The sequence below is a fragment of the Cavia porcellus genome, unplaced genomic scaffold (assembly GCF_034190915.1).
Source record: "Cavia porcellus strain 051 isolate PalLab524CR breed Dunkin Hartley unplaced genomic scaffold, mCavPor4.1 scaffold_3, whole genome shotgun sequence".
Classification (NCBI taxonomy): Eukaryota; Metazoa; Chordata; class Mammalia; order Rodentia; family Caviidae; genus Cavia; species Cavia porcellus.
The window spans coordinates 35286737-35309038 of record NW_026947486.1 but is presented as its reverse complement, the minus strand read 5'-3'; the positions used below and the strand labels follow the sequence as shown (position 1 = coordinate 35309038).

At 41.6% G+C, this 22302-nt stretch overlaps 1 pseudogene; it reads left to right on the top strand.

Moving 5' to 3' along the window:
• The first annotated feature begins 2207 nt into the window (after window positions 1-2207).
• LOC101787755 (peptidyl-prolyl cis-trans isomerase A-like) overlaps window positions 2208-22302 on the top strand; it is a 60285-nt pseudogene continuing 40190 nt past the window's right edge.

Below are 22302 nucleotides of genomic sequence, written 5' to 3'. Positions count from 1 at the left end.
ACCAGATGAATGGCAAGGTGGGGTTTGGGAGAGCATATGGTACAAGGTTAGAGGACCAGCGTACAGCCTGGGCAGCCTAAGAACTACAACCTGGGCCCATTGTGTTATGAGTGGTGGTAAGGCCTTTGGAAAGTAGTCCTGGGCCTGTACAGACTAGCTCACTCCTGGAGCCAGGGAGCTATGATGTGTTGACAGCAGGGAGAGTAAGGGTGGTGCATTACAGGCCAGCAGGGTGGTGCCATAGCTGGGCATGCTACGCGGCAGAGGTGAAGCCAGGGTTGTGGCCTGTTTCAGGCACAGGCATTTCTGGTGGCACAAGGCAAGGCAAACATGGCACAGGGTGAGGTAAGGAGAACTCAGGACCACATTTTCCTTACCCAGGCTGGGCTCAGGTGTGCTTGCATGAATGGAAGACTTGATGCAGGTGTTGTGGGTGGCTTCCAGGCACTGAACAGTGGACTATGCATGCAGACACTGTGGAGTACTTCTGGGTACACAAGTACCAGTTGGACCTTGGCCTTTATGGTGATAGATCCCCCATTTGAAAGACAGCACAATCATCATGTTGATGGTTCAAAACTGCCATGATAATGCATAACCCCTTCTTCCCCGAAGCCCCTGTGGCTTCTTCCTCCCAAAAGTATTGGCCAAAGCTCATGCATGTAAAGATTTACCCAATCCCCTGTACTCTCACAAAATAAATCAGCCCACATCTGTACCTGGAGCCCTTCCCCCATCAGAGCCTATATCAAGAACCTGTCCTTTGTCTACAGAGATTTAACACAGCCTTCTTTGTGGCGACTCCCTCTATGCCCTCCTTAAACTCTTTCTTATCTAGTTGCCTTCTCTCTTTTAATATTCTGTGCTGCTCTAAATTGAGTACAAAGTTTCAACTCAATCAGTTGGTGTTGTGACTCCAATGGTCAGAGGCTGTGTGGCTCCTGGTGAGGTCTGCACCCCAGTCTGAGGCCCCCCACTAGCCTACAGACCTTTCATCTCTGCTCCTCCTTCCATTTCTCTGTCTCTGTCTCTGTCTGTCTCTGTCTCTGTCTGTCTGTCTTTTTGAGACTGGGGACAACTCCACCTTGCCATTTCTAGCCAACATCTAACACTAGCCTTCATCTTAGGTCCAAGGTAAGCCTTTCCTCTTCTCTACTTCTGGGATGCCTGTCCCTAAATTGTGGCCACATCAGGACACCCCCCTGTTCTTCTCTACCTCCTTTGGGACCTCCTCTTTGTTTTCTCCAGTGATAACTGGTGATTTCATTGTTGGGACTACTCTACGTCCTTTGGGACCCTTGGTCATGCCTCACTGAAGAGTAATGACTCTTCACTGATTTATGACCTTCCCTTTCCCCGGCTCACCTATCCAATTCAATCATGATTGACAGTTTTCAATCTTTACCCAACAAAACCACTCCTCTGGGCTGCACTTAGATACACTTTGAGCTAAAACAAACTCTTTGGCCAAAGAGACTAACATTAAGAGATTTATATGACTTTTACTACTGAAATGGCAAATGGGGGTAAACACTTTATGTCCGAGCATTCTTAGAGCTGTGGGCATGCCCTAATCTAATCCAAACCTGCAATGCCTCCCAAATTCTTTTGGCTCACACCACAAGTTCTCCTCTTTTATCAGCTAGCCACCATGACTTTCCCCCTTCTTGTTTCTCAGACCCAATAGATGAAATACCTCCACCCCACTATTACCGTAGCTCACATGGGGGCCCCCACCGTGGTCTTATTCCTCCTCTTTATCTCGTCACACTCAGATGACTACACCACTTGGTACATCTGCTCCCTCTCCTACTACTGTGAGCTCCTCCTCCCTTTACCCAACCCTGCCCTCTCCTCTCCCCCTGTCCATCATACTTGATCCCACAGACCCCCTAAACTCTCATTTTATTTCCCAAGCAGCACCAGACATTCAGACTAAATTCAGAACATCAGACCTTGGTCCTCAACACCCCCAGGGAGATATCTTACATATGAATTTCCATGTCTTCAACAATAGACAACAACAAAAATAGGATGACCTTTAAAAGGTTACATTCCAGGACTACCTCAACAAGCTTATATTCCAGGCTAAAACTCCAAGGCAAATTTATGGCCACAGCAGCTGCAGCTGCAGCGGTGGCACTCCAGGCTCCAGATAAAACACAGGACAGAGGAAAAAAATCTAAACCTGAACTCCCCACCCCATCATGCTTCAAGTATGGCAGAAAAACAACACTGGACGTGAGCCTGCCTTGACCTGCAGCTATGACTGGGATCCAGTCCCATCTGCAACCAAGAGGGCCACTGGAAGTGTGACTGCCCTGTCTGCCAGAGAGCAGGTAAGTCATCCCCTTCCCTGCCCTCACAGGATGGGACACTGCCACCTCAGACTCATCACCTGCTGATCTGCTCGGCATCACCACTGAAGGGGATTGATGGGGTTTGGGGCACATGGCCTCACCAAGATATCTCTCTCAGAGCCCTGAGTCTTGATGGACGTCTCGGGTAAAACCTTCTCTTTCCTTGTTGACATGTAAAGCCACCCATAATGTTCTTCCTGAATTTTCAGGCTGATGTTCCCAGTCTGCAGTCTCCATTGTGGGAGTTGATGGCCAAGGTACATGACCTCCGCAAACAAAACCTACTCCCTACAGATTCCAAATCCTCTGTTTAGACACAGCTGTCTTATTATCCCAACATGTCCTATACCTCTTTTTGATAAAAATTCTACTCCAAAAACTCAATTTCTCTTATATTCTCTCCCTCTCCCCATGGCTGTCATACTCCAATCCCAACCATAATATGCAACTGACTCAGCCTCTCCTCTTTCCTCCTCCCTCATTGACCCTACAGTCTGAGACATCCCCCTTCCCACTCATGCCAGCCACATTACTCCACTGCTATAAACAGGGGCTCAAACCTATTACCTGTCACTTGTTAACTAATGGGTTTCTAAAAGTCACTCACTCACCTTACGACACCCCTATTCTCCCTGTCCTCAAATCCAACAGCTTCTATCACCTAATCCAAGATCCCCAAACTATTATCTGTATAATAATGCCAATTCACCCAGTGGTGCCAAACCCTTACACTACACTGTCTTAGTTTCCACGTACCTCTCACTGTCCTATATTAGACTTAAAAATAAAATTTTTCACTGTTCCCTTACATCCACAATGCCAAGACCTTTTCACATTTACATGGACAGATCCAGATACCTTTCAGTTCACTCAACTAACACACACAGTACTACTCCAGGAATTCAGAGACAGCCCTCATTTCTTTAGCCAAGCCTTAGACAATGATCTCACAACTATAAATCTACAACCTAGTACACTCATTCAATACACAGATGACCTTCTACTCTGCTCCTCTTCCTATGCCACAACAACACAACACACGGCTGCCTTACTCAACTTTCTCTATAGTAGAAGATTCAAGGTCTCTTGGTCCAAAGCTCAGATTGCCTCACCAAAAGTCAAATACTTAGGCCTCATGCTTACACTCACCACACAGTCCATAACCTCTGACCTAAGATTCTCCTTTGTGACTCACAGACGTAAGTCACAAAACAACAAATATTATCCTTCTTAGGCCTATCAAACTTTTTTTGCCTCTGGATCCCCAACTTTGATTCCTTAGCTCAACCACTATGCCAAACCTATAAAGGGCCTCTTTCAGAACTGCTAGACCCCACTATGCCAATTGACACTTCCTTCATGAAGTTTAAGGAGGACCTCTTCAGAGCCCATGCACTTACAATTCCTAATCCTACTATACCCTTTATTCTACGCACTACAACAAATAAGAATAATGTGATGGGAGTATTGGGACACAGTAAAGGACTTTCATTCCAGGCCATATCCTACCTCTCAGAACAGCTAGACACTACAGTTAGAGCGTGGCCTCCCCACTTTCAGGTGATAGCAGCGACACCCATCCTGACACAAGAAGCCAAAAAGTTCACTTTAGGACAGACAATCACAGTCTACTCACCACAGGATCTAGTCAATCTAATTTCTCCAAAGACACTCCCCGCTCTTATGAGCCAGCCCATCACAGCTATAACAAGTACGTCTAACTCTAGCATGAGACCCCATTTTGACAGTCTCAACCAGCAACACCTTCAATCCAGCTGTCCTATTGTCCACTCCCACAACAGATACAGATATCATCCCCAGGTTTGGACTTCCACAAAATATATACAATCTGACAATGGCCTGACCTTCATTTCTCAGTATCACCTAAAAACTACACATACCATACTATCTACAGTCCTTAAGAAAAGTCAAAAAAGAGCAACGGGCTCATCAAGACTCACCTAACCAAATTTATTCTAGAACTACATCAGCCATGACCAAAACTCCTAATTCTAGACTCTACAAAACTGTGAGCATTCCCCGGGTCGCCTACTCAGTTAAGTCCCTTTGAGCTTATGTATAGTACACTATTTGTCTTACAAAACTTGCTTTCATGTAATCTTCCTCCCTTAGCTGACTACATTATAGTTCTCTCATTCCTCTGACACCTTCTTCAACAATATGCAGATCTTTTCCTCTCTCAACTCTTCAAGGGACACACACCAGATCCTCCTTTGTCTCCAGAAAACTCAATCTATATTAAAATTCCTAAGCCCACAGGTTCAACTTCAACTCTCCAACCTAAGAAAAATGGACCCCACTTGATATACCTTGTGACTCAAACTGCAGTAAAGGTAGAGGGATTCCCATGCTTGTTTCACACCACTCAGATGAAGAGATGTCATCTGCTGCCTGGTAATCTAAATCCTGAACACACTAAAGGGACTTTATGGACCTCATGTCCAATAGCTCCTACCCATCTCTGATTAACACAACACAAATGCTAATGCTTTGCTACCCTACCTGATTTTGGCCTATATGTGTCTCTATAAATCTCCTCTTCCTCTCAGGTGCTCTAACACTCTACTCCAAAAAAAAAAAAATACACCATTCTCCAAAGGCTTACAGTTATCACAGTCTTCATATTAATAATCTTACTGTTTATATTCCTGAATTGCCATAGTCAGCATAATAAACTCCCTCCTTTACCTCATTCTATTCCTTCACCTAACCCCACAAAACTCAGACACCGCTGTCAGCAACAGGTAGGGTGGGAAATCACAGAATAACATCCCCAACCCTATTTTTATTGTTTAAGACAGAGTTTCACCAAGTTGATGTGTTGCTCCAGTTGGGCTCAAACTTGTGATCCTTTTGCCTCAGTGTCCCAGAATATAGGCATGAGCCACTATGCCCAGCTTCTGAATCTAATTTCTTCTCTCCCAGTGGATTTTGGGTATATTCAACTTCAGTTAATAACAAGTATTCTCCCCCATCACAGGATTAGGAAAATCCTGGGACTTTATGCATGTGAAGCACTTTGGTGAGACCGGTCTCTTCCTCAGCCCCTGCCCTGATTGGCCTTCACTTTGTTCTGGCTGGTAGAAGAGTCTGCCTTTTTGGTTGTTAAATATTTGACCACCACCCTTGGGCTATAAGAGGCACATGACATTATAGCTTCCTTAGTTTGATCCCCAGGTCCTCCTGAATCAACCTCTCAGTCCTGTCTCTTGCTATCCCTATCCCTGAAACACTTTCTGTTTCAGCTACACTAAAATACAAAGTTGCCTGCCTGTCTTCATCCAGAGATTGCCTCGGCCTTCTTTGCCTCTCCTCTTGGCTTTCTTCCTTCATAGCATTAATTGCAGTACATTGTACCTGTTTCCATTCTATGTCATTCCCACAGATCTGGAGGCAATTAGAGTGGGGACTACATCTTTTGTCTCTGCCCCCATCAGCTTGCTAAGGGCCTGGTATAGTGATAAGGAAATAGCCAATCAACCTGAATTGGACTTTTACTGTCATTTCCCATTCATTCATTTTGATGAATGAATGAAACAATGGAATACATGATGGAGATAGGGCAAAACTGACAAGAAATCCATGATAATATCCCATAAGTAGAACTGCCCAATGTGACTAAAAGAGTTTTTCCCTCAGCACCCTTCCTGGGGCCTGTCAGGCTTGGATAATAGAAAAAGACCTTTTGTGATGCAATTGAAAGTGGAGCAAATCAATAGGAGATTCTTTAGTACATACTGGGAGCATGCTAAGAGGTAGTCACTCTTGTCATTGTGAAAGGCCTTATTGTCTTGTAAGCACTTGACCCTGAAGCTTGACTAGTCAGGATTTCTTCATCTCCTTTTCCACCTGCAAGGTCCAAAGCCCTTTCTAGCACCACTCAGGGGCCACCACACTAGCCTGAATAGTATAACTGATGCCAAAAATCTCAGAACAAGAAGCAAAAATGATGGAATCTTAAGGGACAGAGAGCTTAAAAGGCCAAGGAGCCTTGATGGGAAGGAGAGGACAAAGTCTCAGAAGAGAGGCTCCTGGAGACAGGAAGAGAGGGCAACTCTGTGGGTGGCCCTGAAAGTGAAGAACAAAGGCCTGCAGAGGCCATTTATCTGGATAAAGGAGCTAATCTAAGAGAGGGGAGGAGAGGGCAGAAAGAGGACTTTCCACTTCACAATAGGCAACTGGAGCTGAGAGTAAAGATCTGTTCTTTACATGCTCTAGGCTCTGTGTGTGTGACTGATCAGGTAATAGTAAAACGTTTTCCCCAGTAAAGAGCCATACTAGCCAACTCTTCTGATGTTAGAAGGCACAATAAGGAGATTACCTGGGGTGGGGGTAGGGGACAGGGCCCATCTGGATTTCTGGACAGATTCTAGTTGCACTCAAAGGAAATCCTATCAAAGAACTGAGTGCAGGTGGGCCTTTGTGGCCCCTGAATTGTTATCAGGATGAACCCCTGGATGTCTGGGTTGGAGACAAGGTGGAGGAAGCACGGGCAGTATGACTCTGCAGAGTCCTTCTCAGTGGGACAAGGATATGGAGAAGATAGCTGTGGTCTCTACACTAAAGTACCAGGAAGATGGTCATATTCAAGTATTATAGATATCTAAGTTATATAGAAATTAAAATATAGTTAGAGAGGGACTAGGATCTCAAGGAAGCCAGTGAAAAATACACAGGTATCAGAATTGTGGCTGAAGGTAAATCTGATAAAGAACACACCTCAAAATAAAGTCACAATTGCCCAACTTATATACTTCCAAAGGGATAAACAGAACTATACTTAGTACCACCCAGTCCATTAAGTCCGGATATGCATTAGACATCCTTGTGAGTGACCAGGACACCTGGACCCGTCATTTCCCCAAACTGTTACGTTGTAGAAGTCATAGACAATCCAATGTTAATGATATTAGCCATATGCCTTTGCTACATACCCAGCTTTCCTACTGGATCAATACTAGCTAAGCAGCTATACTTGTAATCTTATTGGTTTGACCTACATTGTACCTACATTGTGACTTTGCTGCATAAATTACTCCTGACAAAAGGCCTTGGTGGCAGCCCCACTTGGGAACTCCTCTTGTCCCTCAGGAGTTATTCCCATTTCCCAATAAACCTTTTGTACTCTTAACCTCCTTTGTCCTTTGCATTTCATTGTTCAAATTCGGCCCACTTGACATTTAGCAGGTTGGGAGTTACATTTCTTTTATATCACAGGAACATATGCTTCACTGAAGAGCTGGGACAATTTACACTAGGAATTTTCTGGGTTGGTTCAAGCCTAAGATTTCCCTCAAGAAATCATAGACAAATAATTTTTAAAGTTGAAACCTTCTATATTTTCTGATGGATATGGTAGATTTGACAGAGCCAAATACACATTGAAGCTTGTGGGACACCAGATACTGAAACAGGTGACAGAATAAGAGGCACACTCCAATAATTCCAGAATTCTGTGAGGCTGAGATAGTAGAATCACAAGTTCAAGACCAGCCTGAGCAGTTTAGCAATCTTGTGAGACCTTGTCACACACAATAAAAAAAAAAAAGTTAAAAAGAGCTGATGATATAGTTCAGTGTGCATGCCCTGGATTCAATCTCCAGTATAAAAAAAGAAGCAGTCTGTGTTACATATTATTAGACACCAAAAACTTGGGGGGTTTGTGGTATGTTTGAGTGTGAGTATGCTGCAGGAGACAGGTGGCAGATCATAAAGAACTACTGTAAGTAAACTGAAGAGAAAGTATGGGGAATCATGCATCAGGTTCTAGGCCACCTAGCAGAGAAAAGATGCAAAGCTATCTCCTGAGAAAGGAGAATGAGAAATGTGTCTCAAATAAGCTAACTAATATGTATTTTTTTAAAGTGGGCATGGTGGGGTGACATTCTTTCAATCTGGATAACTGGGCTGCCAGAGGTGAGTTCCAGCACACCAGCTTGGGGTTCAGAAGAGTTGAAGATTATCACTCTCAGTGGTCAAGGACCCGCCCAGCTTCCAGCCACACTAGACTGGGCTCTGCAGGTTTGAAAGTCTGGCTAGGCCACGCCAAGTGACCTTCTTTCAATCCAGGGAATTGGGGCTGCCCAAGGTGAGTTCCAGCACACCAGCACTAGCCCAGGGAGAGTTTAAGATCATCACTCCCAGTGGTTAAGGACCTGCCCAGCTTCCAGCCACAGTAGACTAGGCTTGGGAGGTTTTGCAGCCCAACTAGACCACTCCCATTGACCTTCTTCAATCAGGGAGGTGAGGGCATGTGAAGTGACATCCAGCACATCAGTGATTGCCCAGGGAGAGTTTGAACCATCATCCACAGTGGTTAGGAACTTGCCCAGCTTCCTGGAATATAGAGGTGGCATGGAAGGTCCAGTGGGCCTGACTGGATCATGCTAAGGAACCTCCATTCAGTCCCAAGAGCTGAGGGTATAGGAGGCGATTTACCACATGCCCAGGGGAAGCTTTGGAACATCACTTGAAACACGGAAATACAGGAAAATGACAAAATGAAAGATCAAAATGCAATCTTAAATATTCAGTGCATCCCAAGAAAGGCTAGGTGCCATGTACATAGAAGAAGATATATGCCATAAACCTGAAATACCTGGAATAGTAGCAATTGAAATAAAGAAGTAACTCCTGGAAGCTTTAAAGGAATTCAAAATCGAAATAATCTCTCAGGTAAAAGAAGGAAGGACAAAAGTAATGAAAGAGATGCTGAACACATCTAAAGAAGACACAGTTAAAAAATTAGGGGAACAAAACAAAAATATAGAATCCCTGGATGAACAATATAAGAAACAACAGAATACATGAAAAAGACTCAAAGAGAGATATAGGAAATCAAAAATTCCATTGAAAGTTGTCAAACCTACCTCAACGAAAGTGAAGATACAACTTCAGACCTTGAAAACAAGATTACAGCTAGTGAACAGGAAAGGAAAGACATTGAAAAATAACAAAAAATCAGGAAATAACAATTCAACAGCTGTAAGATGATGCAAAGAAAAACAACATAAGATTGATAGGGATAAATGTAAAAGAAGGGAACAACACAAATGATATCAAGAGGATAGTTACAGAAGTAATAGCTGAAAATTTCCCAACCATGAGAATGGGAACCGACATTAGGATCAGTGGAGCATATAGAACTCCAAATAGCCATAACCAAAATAAAACTATAACCAGATATATACTAATCACCATCCATCCTAGAAATCCAACATAAGAATAGAGTATTAAAAGCTGTTAGAAAAGATAGATCACCTATAAAGGAAAACCCATCAGAACCACAAAAGACTTCTCAACATGAACAATAAAGTCAAGAAGAGCATGGAGTGAAGTATTTCAAATCCTAAAGGAAAATAATTTCCAACCTAGACTGATGTACCCTGCAAAATTGTCCTTCAAAATGGGTGGAGAAATAAGATACTTCCATGACAAAGAACAGCTGAAGAACTTCATGATCTTAGGAAAAAACCACTAAACAGGGCAGACAATTAAACAGAATGAAAAGATAATGATGAAACAGCAGAAAGAATACATCTAAACAATAAACCAATATATAACAGCTATAACCATTAATGTAAATGCTCTCAATGCACCAATTAAAAGAAACAGACTAACAGGATGGATCAAGCAAAAACAACCAACCATATGCTGTCTACAAGAAATCTGTCTAACTGAAAAAGGAAACTCATAGACTGAAAGTCAAAGGATGGAAAACAATGCTTCATGCAACAGGAACCCCCCAAAAAGTGGGGATAGCTATTCTGTTTGCAGACAATGTGAACTTCAAACCAAGAATGATCTGAAGAGATAAAGAAGGTCACTACATATAAGTTAGGGGAAAACTTCAAGAGGAGGGGATAACAATCTTAAATATATATGCACCAAATTCCTGAGCACTCAGCTATGCAAAGCAAGTACTAACAGAAATGAAAAATCAAATAACCAATAGCACAGTTATAACAAGAGATCTTAACACATGATTGACACCAAGGGACACATCAAGCAGACATAAAATCAACAAAGAAATAACAGAAATGAATCACATGTGCGAACAAAAGGACTTGATAGACATATAAAAAATGTCCCATCCAACAACACCAAAACATACATTCTTCTCATCAGTACATGGGACACTCTCTAAAATAGACCATATACTAGCCCACAGATTATATTTAAGTAAATGAAAAAGAGTTGAAATTATCCCAGGCATGTTATCAGATCATAGCACAATGAAACTAGAAGTTAATGATAACACAAACTGCAAAAATCTCACAAACACATGGAAATTGAAAAACACACTCCAGCAATCAGTGGGTCACAGAAGAAATTAAAGAAGCAATTAAACAATACCTACAAGCAAATGAAAATACAAATACAACTTACCAGAATCTGTGGAATGCAATGAAAGCGGTCCTCACAGGAAAATTTATTGCATTGAGTTTCCACATCAGGAAAACAGAACAAATACAAATAAACAACCTGATGCTACACTTCAAACATCTAGATAAAGAAGAGCAAGTCAAGCCCAAAGCCAAAAGAAGGGAGGAAACTATAAAAATCAGAGCAGAAATTTATGCAATAAAGACTAACAAAACAATCAAATGAATCACAGAGTTGGTTCTTTGAAAGAATCAATAAAATTGATAAGTACCTAGGAAAAGGAAAGAAAAAACTCAAATTAATATAATAATGAATGAAAAAGATGAAATCACTACAAACCTGTGGAAATAGAGAAGATCATCAATACCTATTTCAAAAGCCTCTACTTTCATAGGTTTGATAACACAGAAGAAATGAACAGATTCCTAGAAATATATGAAGTATCAAAGCTGGGTCAAGAAGATGTAAAACTGCTAAATAACCTAATGTCTATCAATGAAGTTGAAGATGTAATTAAGCCCTTACCTACAAAGAGGAGCCCAGCCCCAGCGGATTCACGGCAGAATTCTACAAGAAATACAAAGAAGACTTATTGCCGACACTCCTCAAACTATTCAATGAAATTGAAAGGGAAATAATCCTACCTAGATCATTCCTGGAAGAAAATATTACTCTAGTACCAAAACCTGAGAAAGACCCAACTAAAAAAGACAACTATAGACCAATCTCCCTAATTAACGCAGATGCAAAAGTCCTCAATAAAATATTGGCAAATAGGATGCAGCAATTCATCAAGAAGATTATACACCACGACCAAGTGGGATTCATCCCAGGCATGCAGGGATGGTTCAACATACGTAAATCAATAAATGTAATCCACCATATCAATAGAGCCAAAGTAAGAATCACACGAGCATTTCTATAGATGCAGAAAAAGTTTTTGATAAAGTCCAACATTCATTCATGATAAGAACTTTATAGGAAATTGGAATAAATGGTCTTTACCGCAATATGATAAAGACCATCTATGACAAAACAACAGCCATACCAAAAGGCCAAAAACTGAAGGCCTTTACCTTAAAATCAGGCACAAGACAAGGATGCCCCTTATCACCAATCCTATTTAACATAGTGCTGGAAGTACTAGCCAGACCAATTAGACAGGAGAGAGAAATAAAAGGGGTAAAGATATGAAACGAGGAAGTTAAATTATCATTATTTGCAGATGACATGATAGTCTACATAGAAGACCCCCAAAACTCCATTGAAAGACTCCTAGATGTAATAAATAAATTCAGCAATATAGCTGGATACAAAATCAACACAAAAATCAATAGCATTCCTATACACTAACAACAAAATCACAGAAATAGAAATAAGAGAAGCCACACCCTTCACACTAGCATCTCATAAACTGAAATGCTTAGGAATTAATCTAACAAAAGTAGTAAAAGATCTGTACAGGTCCTTTCTGTCTTTTTTTTTTTTTTGTAGTTCTGTATTACGTGTACCCTTACACCGCTTTGTTTTGTTCTGTGTTTTTCTCTTTTTCCTTTTAAATAAAATTTAAAAAAAAATCTGTACAGGGAAAATTATAATGTCCTGAAACAAGAAATTGAAGAGGATCTCAGAAAATGGAAAGACATCCCTTGCTCATGGATAGGAAGAATAAATGTTGTGAAAATGGCCATTATCTCAAAACTGTTGTGTAGATTCAATGCAATCCCAATGAAAATATCATCAACATACCGCATAGATCTAGAGAAATCACTCCTAAAATTCATCTGGAACCAGAAGAGACCTAGAATAACAAAGACAATTCTAAGCATCAAAGGCAAGGCAGGAGGCATCACAATCCCTGACTTAAAGTTATACTATAAAGCAACTGTAATAAAATCAACATGGTACTGGAATCAAAACAGATCTGAAGATCAATGGAATAGATTAGAAGATACAACCACAACTACAAACATACTCAGCCACCTTATCTTTGATAAAAGGGCCAAACATGTTCACTGGAAGAATGGCAGTCTCTTTAATAAATGGTTTTGGAAAAACTGGCTCTCCATATGCTGAAAACTAAAGCTAGATCCATGCCTATATGTACTAAATTGAAATGTAAATGGATGAAAATCTGAATATTAAAACTGAAACACTAAATCTGTTGGAAGACAAATTAGATAAAAAAATCTTGAATACATATGGGTAGGTAGAGAATTCATGAACAGGAATCAAACCACATGGGAAATACTTCTCAGAATCAATAACTAGGATCACATCTTACTAAAATGTTTCTCCATGTCAAAAGAAATCTCCAGCATAGTGAAAAGAAAACCCATGAATTTTTAAGAAATCTTAGTCAACTGTCCCTCGGACAAAGGACTTCTGTCTAAAGCATATAAAGAATTAAACAAAATCAGATCCCCGATATTCAAAAACCCAATCCAAAAATGTGCATCTGAGATGAATACACACTTCTCAGATGAAGAAATACAAATAGAAAATAAATACATGAAAAAATGTCCATCATCAGTAATCATTAGAGGAATGCAAATAAAAACAACACTGAGATTTCATCTCACTCCAGAAAGAATGGCCAGGATCAAGAAAACTACCATCAAGAAATGCTGGAGAGGCTGTGGGGAAAAAGGAACTCTCCTGAACTTTTGATGCGAGTGTAGGCTGGTACAACCACTGTAGAGGTCATTCTGGAGATTCCTCAAAAACCTGGGATTGAAAGTGCCATTTGACCCAGCTATTCCACTTCTAGGCATATTCCTAGAAGAAGTGAAAACATCATACCATAGTGATACATGTGCACCCTTGTTAATAGCAGCACAATTTGTAATAGCCAGCTCTTGGAAAAAACCTAAGTGTCCATCAACTGTAGAACGGACAAAAATTTGTGGTATTTTTATACAATGGAGCACTACCATAGAGAATGGTCACATTGAGATATTTATAAATAAATCGACACAACTTGAGACCATACTTATAAGCGAAATAAATCAAACTCACATGTATAAATACCATATAGTCTCCCTAGTGTAAGAAATGGTAAGAGTACATAAGATATAGTAATCATGATTCCCCATTACATTGCTTTGAAGCCTTATAATGTTTTCATTCAGTAGTTGGAATGGTTTTTATTTTTTTTGTTTGATTTTATTATATGTGAAAATATGAACAGCTATTTTGAAGAAAAGAAGACATAATAGCCAGTGCTGATTTAATACCATCTTATTCTGAAGTCCTACCATGCTTTTGTTCTTCTGTTTGCATTAATTCTATCATATTGTATCTTAATAGATTTTATTATGTGTGATAGTATAAACAAATTTTCTATGGAAAAATGAGATAATATAGTAGTTCATTCTCTGTTATTTGGTTCTGAATGCCTTGTAATACTTTCATTCTTTTGATTGCTTTTGTACTGTTTTGTTATGTTTGATAGTATTGTATATGAAGTTATGCTCAACTATTTCAAAAAGAGACATTATGGTAGTTACTGTTAATTATGGGTTGTCTTGTGAAATACTGTGTTGCTTACAATGTTCTGTTCTGATCTGCTTTGTTATATCCTCTTTTGTCTTAATCTCTTTAAAATAAAATAAAAAACAACTATTTTGAAGAAAACAAGACATTATAATAGCCATTGCTTATTTAATATCATCTTGCTTTGAAGTCCTACCATGCTTTTGTTCTTCTGTTTCCATTGGTTCTGTCATGTTGTATCTTATTGAATTTTGTTGTGTGTGATAGTATAAACAATTTTTTATGGAAATTGAGAAAATGTAGTAGCCATTGTTCATTTTCTGTTATTTGGTTCTGAATGCCCTGTAATGTTTTCATTCTCTTGAATGGTCTTATATTATTTTGTTATTTTTGATACTATTGTATGTGAAGGTATGCTCAACTATTTCAAAGAAAGAGACATTATGAGAGCTACTGTTAATATTGGGTTTTATTGTAATGAAATACTGTGCTGCTTACATTGTTCTGTTCTGGTCTGCTTTGTTTTGTCCTTTTTTGTCTTAATCTCTTTAAAATTAAAAAATTTAAATATGGGCTTGGTATTACATGTCTGTAATCCCTGCACTCTGGAAGGCTGAAGCAGAAGGATTGCAAGTTCAGGCCCAAGCCTAGGCTTTAGCAAGAGATCTTGTTTCAAAAAAAAAATTAAAAAAGAGTGAGGATGCACCCCAGTGAGAAGACCCTGGGCTCAAACTCCAGTACACCTAAAAAAAAAGAGAGAATATGTACTTTTTAAACAGGAATATATGGGATGTATCTATAATCCCAGCTACTCAGGAGGCTGAGGCAAGAGTATTTTTCAAAGAGGGGCAGTGGGATCAAAATCAGCACAGACAATTTAGCAAGACCTTGTCTCAGAGTAAAATGAGAAAAAACAGGCTAAAGATGTAGCTCAATAGAAAAGTACTTGTGTGTAGCCAGGGTGGGAGAAAAATTGATGAGAAGAGAGGAGGGGAAAGGGAATGGGAGGGAAATGAAGGAAAGGTACTTGAGGGAGGGAAGAAGAAAGGCGGGGAGAGAAGGAGGAAGAGAGATAGAGAAATTAAGAAAGAGATTATAATGAAGATTAGAGATTATAATGAAGATTCTAATCTCTTAGAGATTATAATGAAGATGCATGTTAGAGAGTTTCCAGGATGCTTCTGATGTGATACAGTGGTTAAAGGCATGAAATCCTTCAGCTATGATTGGTAATTGATTTTAGTGTACTGTGCTTTCACTTATTATAGTTTTAGTTGCTGGCCTTCAAACTGTGGGCTTTTTGTACTTAATAGAAAACTCTGGAAACAAACAATTCACAAGTTTTAAATTGCTTGACACTTTGATTATGTGATAAAATCTCAAATTGTCCTACTTCATTCTACTTGGGACATGAATCATCCCTTTGTTTCTGTGGTCACTTGTTGCTTATTGTTTCTTCACTCCTTCACTGTTTTGCTGCCTTCTGCCCGCCATGAACTGTTTCTCCTCTGCAGTGCCCCTCTGCCTTAGAGCCAGCCAACTATGACTGAAACTTCTAAACACTGTGAGCTACAATAAACCTTTCCTCCTTTAACTGTGGGTGTCAGGTATTTTGTCTCAGAAACAAGAACAGTAAGTGTAATAAGGATGCTCTACTGATTACTGTCATTCAGAGATCCAGTTTCATCCACCTTGTAGTGCTTCCATCCCCAACAAGGTCCCTGGCGTGTAAGTAAAGGGGAAGAGTGGAGGGAAGGCATAGCTGTACTTAACTAGCTCAGCTTGTGAGTGACATCCGTCATTTCTGCTCATTTACTGTTACCAAAAATCAAGTAATGAGGCCTAACTTTGATGCAAGAACACTGGGAAGTATAGTCCTTGGTTTAGTGGTTGATTCTCAGCAAATGCTCTGTACTATGGAAATATATATCATTGTTGGACAGCTGGTTGTCTCACCTAGAAGTATGCCTGTGACACAATTATTCGGTGCTATGAGATTGAAGTTGAGACTCTTAGGAGTCATTAAAGATAGGTAGGAGTAGCTAAGCCTATGTTTTAGGACCAAACACAAGTCCTGATTTTTGATAGCTGGCAAAAGCCAAACAGAGTGGCTGGCAATGGGTATCAGGAACTCCTAAGCCTTGCTTTAGATGAGGAGAGAAAGCCCAGACAACCTGAAGGAAACCTAGGCTGCCATCAGCTAATTCCTGGACTAACTGCCATCAGTTAAATCCTGACACCACAGAACCAACTGGTGGACAGCTTCTCCAAGATTCTCCCTCTGGAAGAAGTTCCCACCAAGTTCAGGCATTATTCCCCATGGCAAAGGTAAAAATAGAGATTTCTGACAGTCCTCTCACAAACAACATTGAATCTAAGTCAGGCGCGACTGTTGGCCATATACTTGACAACCCCTGCTCTGCTCCCTGTCATTCCTAATAGGTTGCTAGTCTGCACTGGTATTGACATGAAGTGTGGATGTTCCCCTGCATGAAAAATGGAGCCCTGCTGTCGAGTTGAGAGCTCCATAGGTCTAGTGGGAGTGGAATGGCTTGTGACTTGGGGTACCCTACAACAATTTTGTAGGGATAGAGGCAGAAGTCTGTGTGAAGAGGTCACAGGTTGGAAAATAAGAAAGTGTATTTGAGTCAAAGTCTGGGTAAAGTTGGAAACCATGAAGTCTTTAGCTTAGACAGTTGAAAGTAGGTCAGTGTGGAATGTGAAGCCTCGGTGAAGGTGGGTAGCGATAGACTGAGGCTGGGCAGTTTCAACTGTCCCATTTTGGACATTCACATAGAGCTGTTCTGAGATAAGAACCACACCTCTTGGAGAAGCAAGTTAGAGAGGCTGACCATAACAGTGTGCTCTGTGACAGTGGTATAGACTGGAACCTGAGAAGACTCTGAATAGCTCTGTTAATGCCGGAATCAAATACAACCCACAACTTCTGAATGATTGTTATAACATTTATTGGGCAAGAAGGGAGCAGTGATAATTGACCAGCTTGTTTGGGAGCATTCTCAAAAATAGTTAGGAAACAGCAGAGAAGTCAAAAAGGCAATAGCAATCCTCCTTCTGTTACACTCCTGGCAGCTACAGACAGTTCTATGATCTCAGCAAAGCCAGATGCTCTTATTTCATGGCAAGTATTATGGCTTGTATATAGATATCCCCAAAGCCTCAGCTTCTCACAGGTAGGGCTTTTCAGAGGTGGCTGGTTCTAGGATATGTGAATATGGATTAATGATACATGTTAACTGAATTGGTCCACTGATTGATAGTTCTTGGGTGTGGATGATAGGAAGCCCCACTCTGGGTGTGGATGGCCCCAAAAAACAGGCTTGCAGCCTAGATATGGATACAAAGGAAAGGAATTCTTGCTGCTTTCTGCCTGCCCTGCTATGGGCTATTTGTCTTATGTGATGCCCCTCTGCCTTGCCACCCTCCCTTGTAGCCAACTTTCCATGGACTGAAATATCTACAAATTAAAATAAACTTTTTCTTCTTTAACTTGTGGGTATTTTGCCCCACTAATGAGAAAATAAGCTAAGACAGCTAGATATTATGTGTGATATGTGATGGCAGCAACAAGGCCAAAAGTCTGTGGGTACAGCAGCAAGTGTTCAGAGGTGGTAGTGCCAGTGACAGCATATTCCAGTCTGCTGCTAGTGGAGGATCTTGGCTGGGCCTCATTTCTTTGTCCAAGGATTAGATCTCAATTCTGTGAGCTAGATTCTTCCAATATGAGGGGGTAAGTGAACACTGTTTCTAGAGTGTATAGTCCAATATCCTGACTGACCCAATGCCTATCTTGCCCAGAAGCATAAGATCCAGTCTTCCTACCATGAAGCTCACAGTCTTGCTTCTGCTTTGAATATTTTTTGGAACAAAGTGTGTGATGAAGAATTAAGTACAGTCTGGGTGAGGAGGGAGCCAAGCAAACATGAAAACATTTAGATATAGTTCAATATGACATTAGAATAAATAGTAGGTAACTGAATAGTGAATTCTATAAATGCCACCTCCTGCAGGAGCTCAAAGGACAGAGCAGTCAGAAGGTTGGTAAAGTCAGGGAAAGCAAATCCTTCAAGACTTAGAGATGAAGTAGACTTTCATCTTGGTCTAGAGGCTGGGAATTTCTGGGGGATACAGAAATGTTGCATGGGGGAGGCAATCTCTTCCAGCAGAGTAGCACCAATCATCTTTGGACTAGAGAAGTGTAACCTGGAATGTCCTAGAAGGACAAACTCTTTTGCTTTGTTCTTCTCACAGCACTCTTATGCATGCAGCATCCTCTTTAGGCACTCAATTCTTTGTGATAGAGGTAGGACAGGGCTTTTTATTGTTCCCTCATCTGGAACTTAAGATCTAGACCAGTGATGGCAAATCTTTTAGAGCTTTCAACAGTAACGAACAGCTGGCTGTGGCATGCAGATCACAGGCTTGCCACCACTGATCTAGATCATCCAAATGATTTGCTTAAGGTCACAGAACCACAGACCCAAAGTGAGAAGAAACTGTCTCTCACTTCCCTATTTTTTCCTGAGTTCTTTTAGCAGCATTCCAATTGATAGGCTAAGCCACAGTTCCCTTAGCACACCTTTCGTGTAAGAGTTCAGGATTTTGCCCTTAGGGACCTCAAACTTGCAAAATGTTCTCCCTCGCTTTTCATACATGTCCTGTTAACCTACCAGCACCATAAAACTGATACACTCCAAAAACAAACCCAAAATTCCCTGTACTCCCAGGCAGGCTCTTTGCTTTGTCTCTCAATGCAAACTATGGGCCTTGTCCTCTGTCTTGTGACCCTTTCTTCTGTGTAAACAGTGAGTAACAGCTGGCTCTTATCAGAGGAAGATAAATGGGAAAGGCCAGAAGTTGGTGAGCTGGGCATGGGGTGGGGCACGAGGTACCCAATATAGTGGCCCAGCATCTGGTTGGCTCCATTTCCCTGAAAACAATTTTCTTGTCTGGTGTACTAATTGGCTTCATGTCTTCTCTTATTAATGACATTGTTTTGCACAGGCCTGTGAGCTTCAAATGTGTTTGTTATGACTACAATTATATGTGACTGACCATGAACTCAGTAGTCTGGAAGTGGGATATACTCCCTCCCTTCTACTCCCTGATTCCAGGGCCTCCCTTACAGCCCCAGCCTGTCCCTCTTTGCAAGGCTGCATACAGTGGTGGGCTTCTTGTAGGCTCATTCCATACCTTTGCCTGTGGTGCCTAAAGCTGCTTCCCTTTAGGTAATTGGATCTCTTTAGGGAAGGCCCATCTTTCTTCCTCTAGTGTGGATACCTGCACCCTCCCAGGAGTATAGTGACAGACATGAGAGGATGAAATGACCAACCTTAAACACATGAGAAAGCAGCCCCCAGACACACTTCCACTTGTCAGCAAAATAACCAGGATTTGCCTGAGAAGTGGAGTGCTTTCCAATTGCAAAAATCTTAATAGGAACCAGCTTGAAATCCTGTGAGCCTACTGAGAGCCTTGTTCCTTTGTAAAATGCCAGATGGGGTCTATTATTTTTATATGTCAACTGGATGGAGGATATGACAGGGAGAAGAATGAAGCTCCTCTTCCTGCAGGTCCAGGGAAAGGGGTCCCACATTCCTAACACTCTGGGCTCTTATTGCTTCTCTACAAGGTGCCCACCAGGAATCCCCCAGCACCCAGAACCAGGTTGAGGCCCTGTCTAGGTGACCTCATGGAGGAGGGCCAGCAGCATATCTGCTTTCTATTAGCCTCTCTGCATCCCTCACCCCTCCATCATTTCCCTCCTGTACTTATTGGTAACTGACTGCTGAAGGTGTCTTGACAGAAACCCTGCCTAGGGACTTTCAGTATGTGTTGCCCCTCTGCTTGATGTGCTGGGGTTCTTCCACACTAGGGGGTCATCAGAGAATTGGTCTATCTGTCAGTTCATCAATCTGTCAGTCAGTCTGTCCATCAACCATCACTCTCCATTAGCCAATAGGGATGTGTCAGTCAACCAGACAGTCAGACAATCCATCTGTCAGTTCACTGTGGCTAGCTAGCTATGAAATCAGCAAGTCAGTTCATCTGTCAGTCAGTCTTTTTAGAGGGGGAGATGGGACACACAACACAGGAAGGACATACCTTATACTGCATGAAAGAGGGGGAGCAGAGGCATCATGTGCTGTGAACATGGCACTAGCATGCAAGATAGACAGAATGGGTCAGGCCTAACTAGGTTGGTATCCTAGAGGAGGCTATCTGAAAGGGCTCCAGTGACCCTTGACTGGGCTAGGGCTTTTCAGTGCTCTCTTTGACGCCAATCAAAGCAGTTGGGGGCAGGGCAGCCCTAAATGAAAGTATTAAGGGCTGGAAATGAGGATTGGTGGTGCCATAGAGGGAGCTCTACTCCCAAGTCTGCATCTGATTAGCTGGAGAACCTGGGAGAAGTTCTCTGGGCTATGGCTCCCAGCAGCACCTCAGGAGCCAGAAGGAGTAAGGAGTGGAGGAATAGAGATGGTAGTGCTTCAGACAAGCCCCAGAGCTACCTACCAGCTCTACTGTGCATTGCTTCTTTTTCTGGTGTGTGTCTGGGAGAATGGACTCCCTCCGTCCTAGCATGTGCACTCAGCTGGGCCTTCTGGTCTGGTCAGCTATCTGTGCACAGTCCCTCCACACAGAGGACAGCAATCTTAACAGAAATAGGGACAGACATACTGACAAACAGATACTAGAGCACAAGTCCCTGGCTGTGGTATCCTTCAGCTTGAGAACAGACTATAGCAGATGATCTTATGAAATGGATGAGCCATTCCTAGCACTAACTTAGAGGCAGGAAAGACTGTTGGGAGGAGGAGAGTTTCCAAGCAAGTTCTGAAGGGTGAGGAAAGAAGGTTGGCAAGGAAAAAGCGAGAAGTGATGGCAGGACTTGGAATCTCTCCCCTCCTGCCTAAGCCCTCTCTTTCCTGAATGTCTCCTCCACCCCAAACTGTTGAGAAGGCCAAAGCCAATCTAGAGCTCACTCAGGTTGTGATCTCTCAGTCATAGGGAAGCAAACTTAAGGGCCTCTCGAAGTCATCCGCCTATTCACTGGGTTCATCAAGGTTCAGAGTGGGGAAGAGACTTGCCCCTTAGAATGCAGTATAAGAAACACAATAATCAATACACAGAAAAATGTTATGGGCACACAGAGATGGAACCTTCTGTCTGAAAATGTCTCTGCAGGTACTAACAGTTGGCATCAGTCTTGAAGAATGTGCAAGAGGGCAGCAATTATATGAAGAGGAGAAATTCCAAGCTGGCAGCTTCATGAAGGACAGACTCGGATTATTGAATGCAAATGAGAGCAAGTAATTAACATGGTCTCAAATGGCTCAAAGGAAGCAAGACAAGGCAAAGGCTAAAATATTGAATCAGAGCTAGGTTATGAAAGACTAGAATAGGGAATTTGAGCTTTATCTTGGAAGTATTGGGGAGCTATCAGTGGTTTTCAAGCTGGGAGATATCAGATCATTTTTTTTCAGTGATAATACAGATTGCATTATATTAGTTTCCATTAATGGAGTCCCTATCTACAGACTCACGTGTCAGTCAGCCTAGGTTCAAAGCCTGGCTTCACTATATTTACTAACCATATGACTTTAAGCATGGCTTGCAACTTTTGAATGGTTAGGTTTCATCGCCCGTGAAACAAAGCTAACAACAACACCTTGCTCATAGTGCTTTTCTGCGAAAAGCATGTAAGATGCTTAACATAGAGCCTGGCTCTTTGTAAGCACTCAATAAATTTCAGCTAGAAACAATGGCGGTGGCATCTTCATTTGTGCAGGAAGAATTTGAAGCTCTGAGGAATGAAATCACTTGCCCAAGACCACACAGCCTGGATGTTGCAGTGCTAAGTTCTAAAACCAAAGACCAGGCAAGATTTGTACCTTAAAGTGCCTCTGGAGGCCCTGCAAGGTATTGCCTAAAGCTAGAGAGAGCAGAGCCCATATTAACTCTTGGGAGGCTGTTACAACCCATGGGACATGAAGATGCAGCTTGAGACCTAGGAGAACTT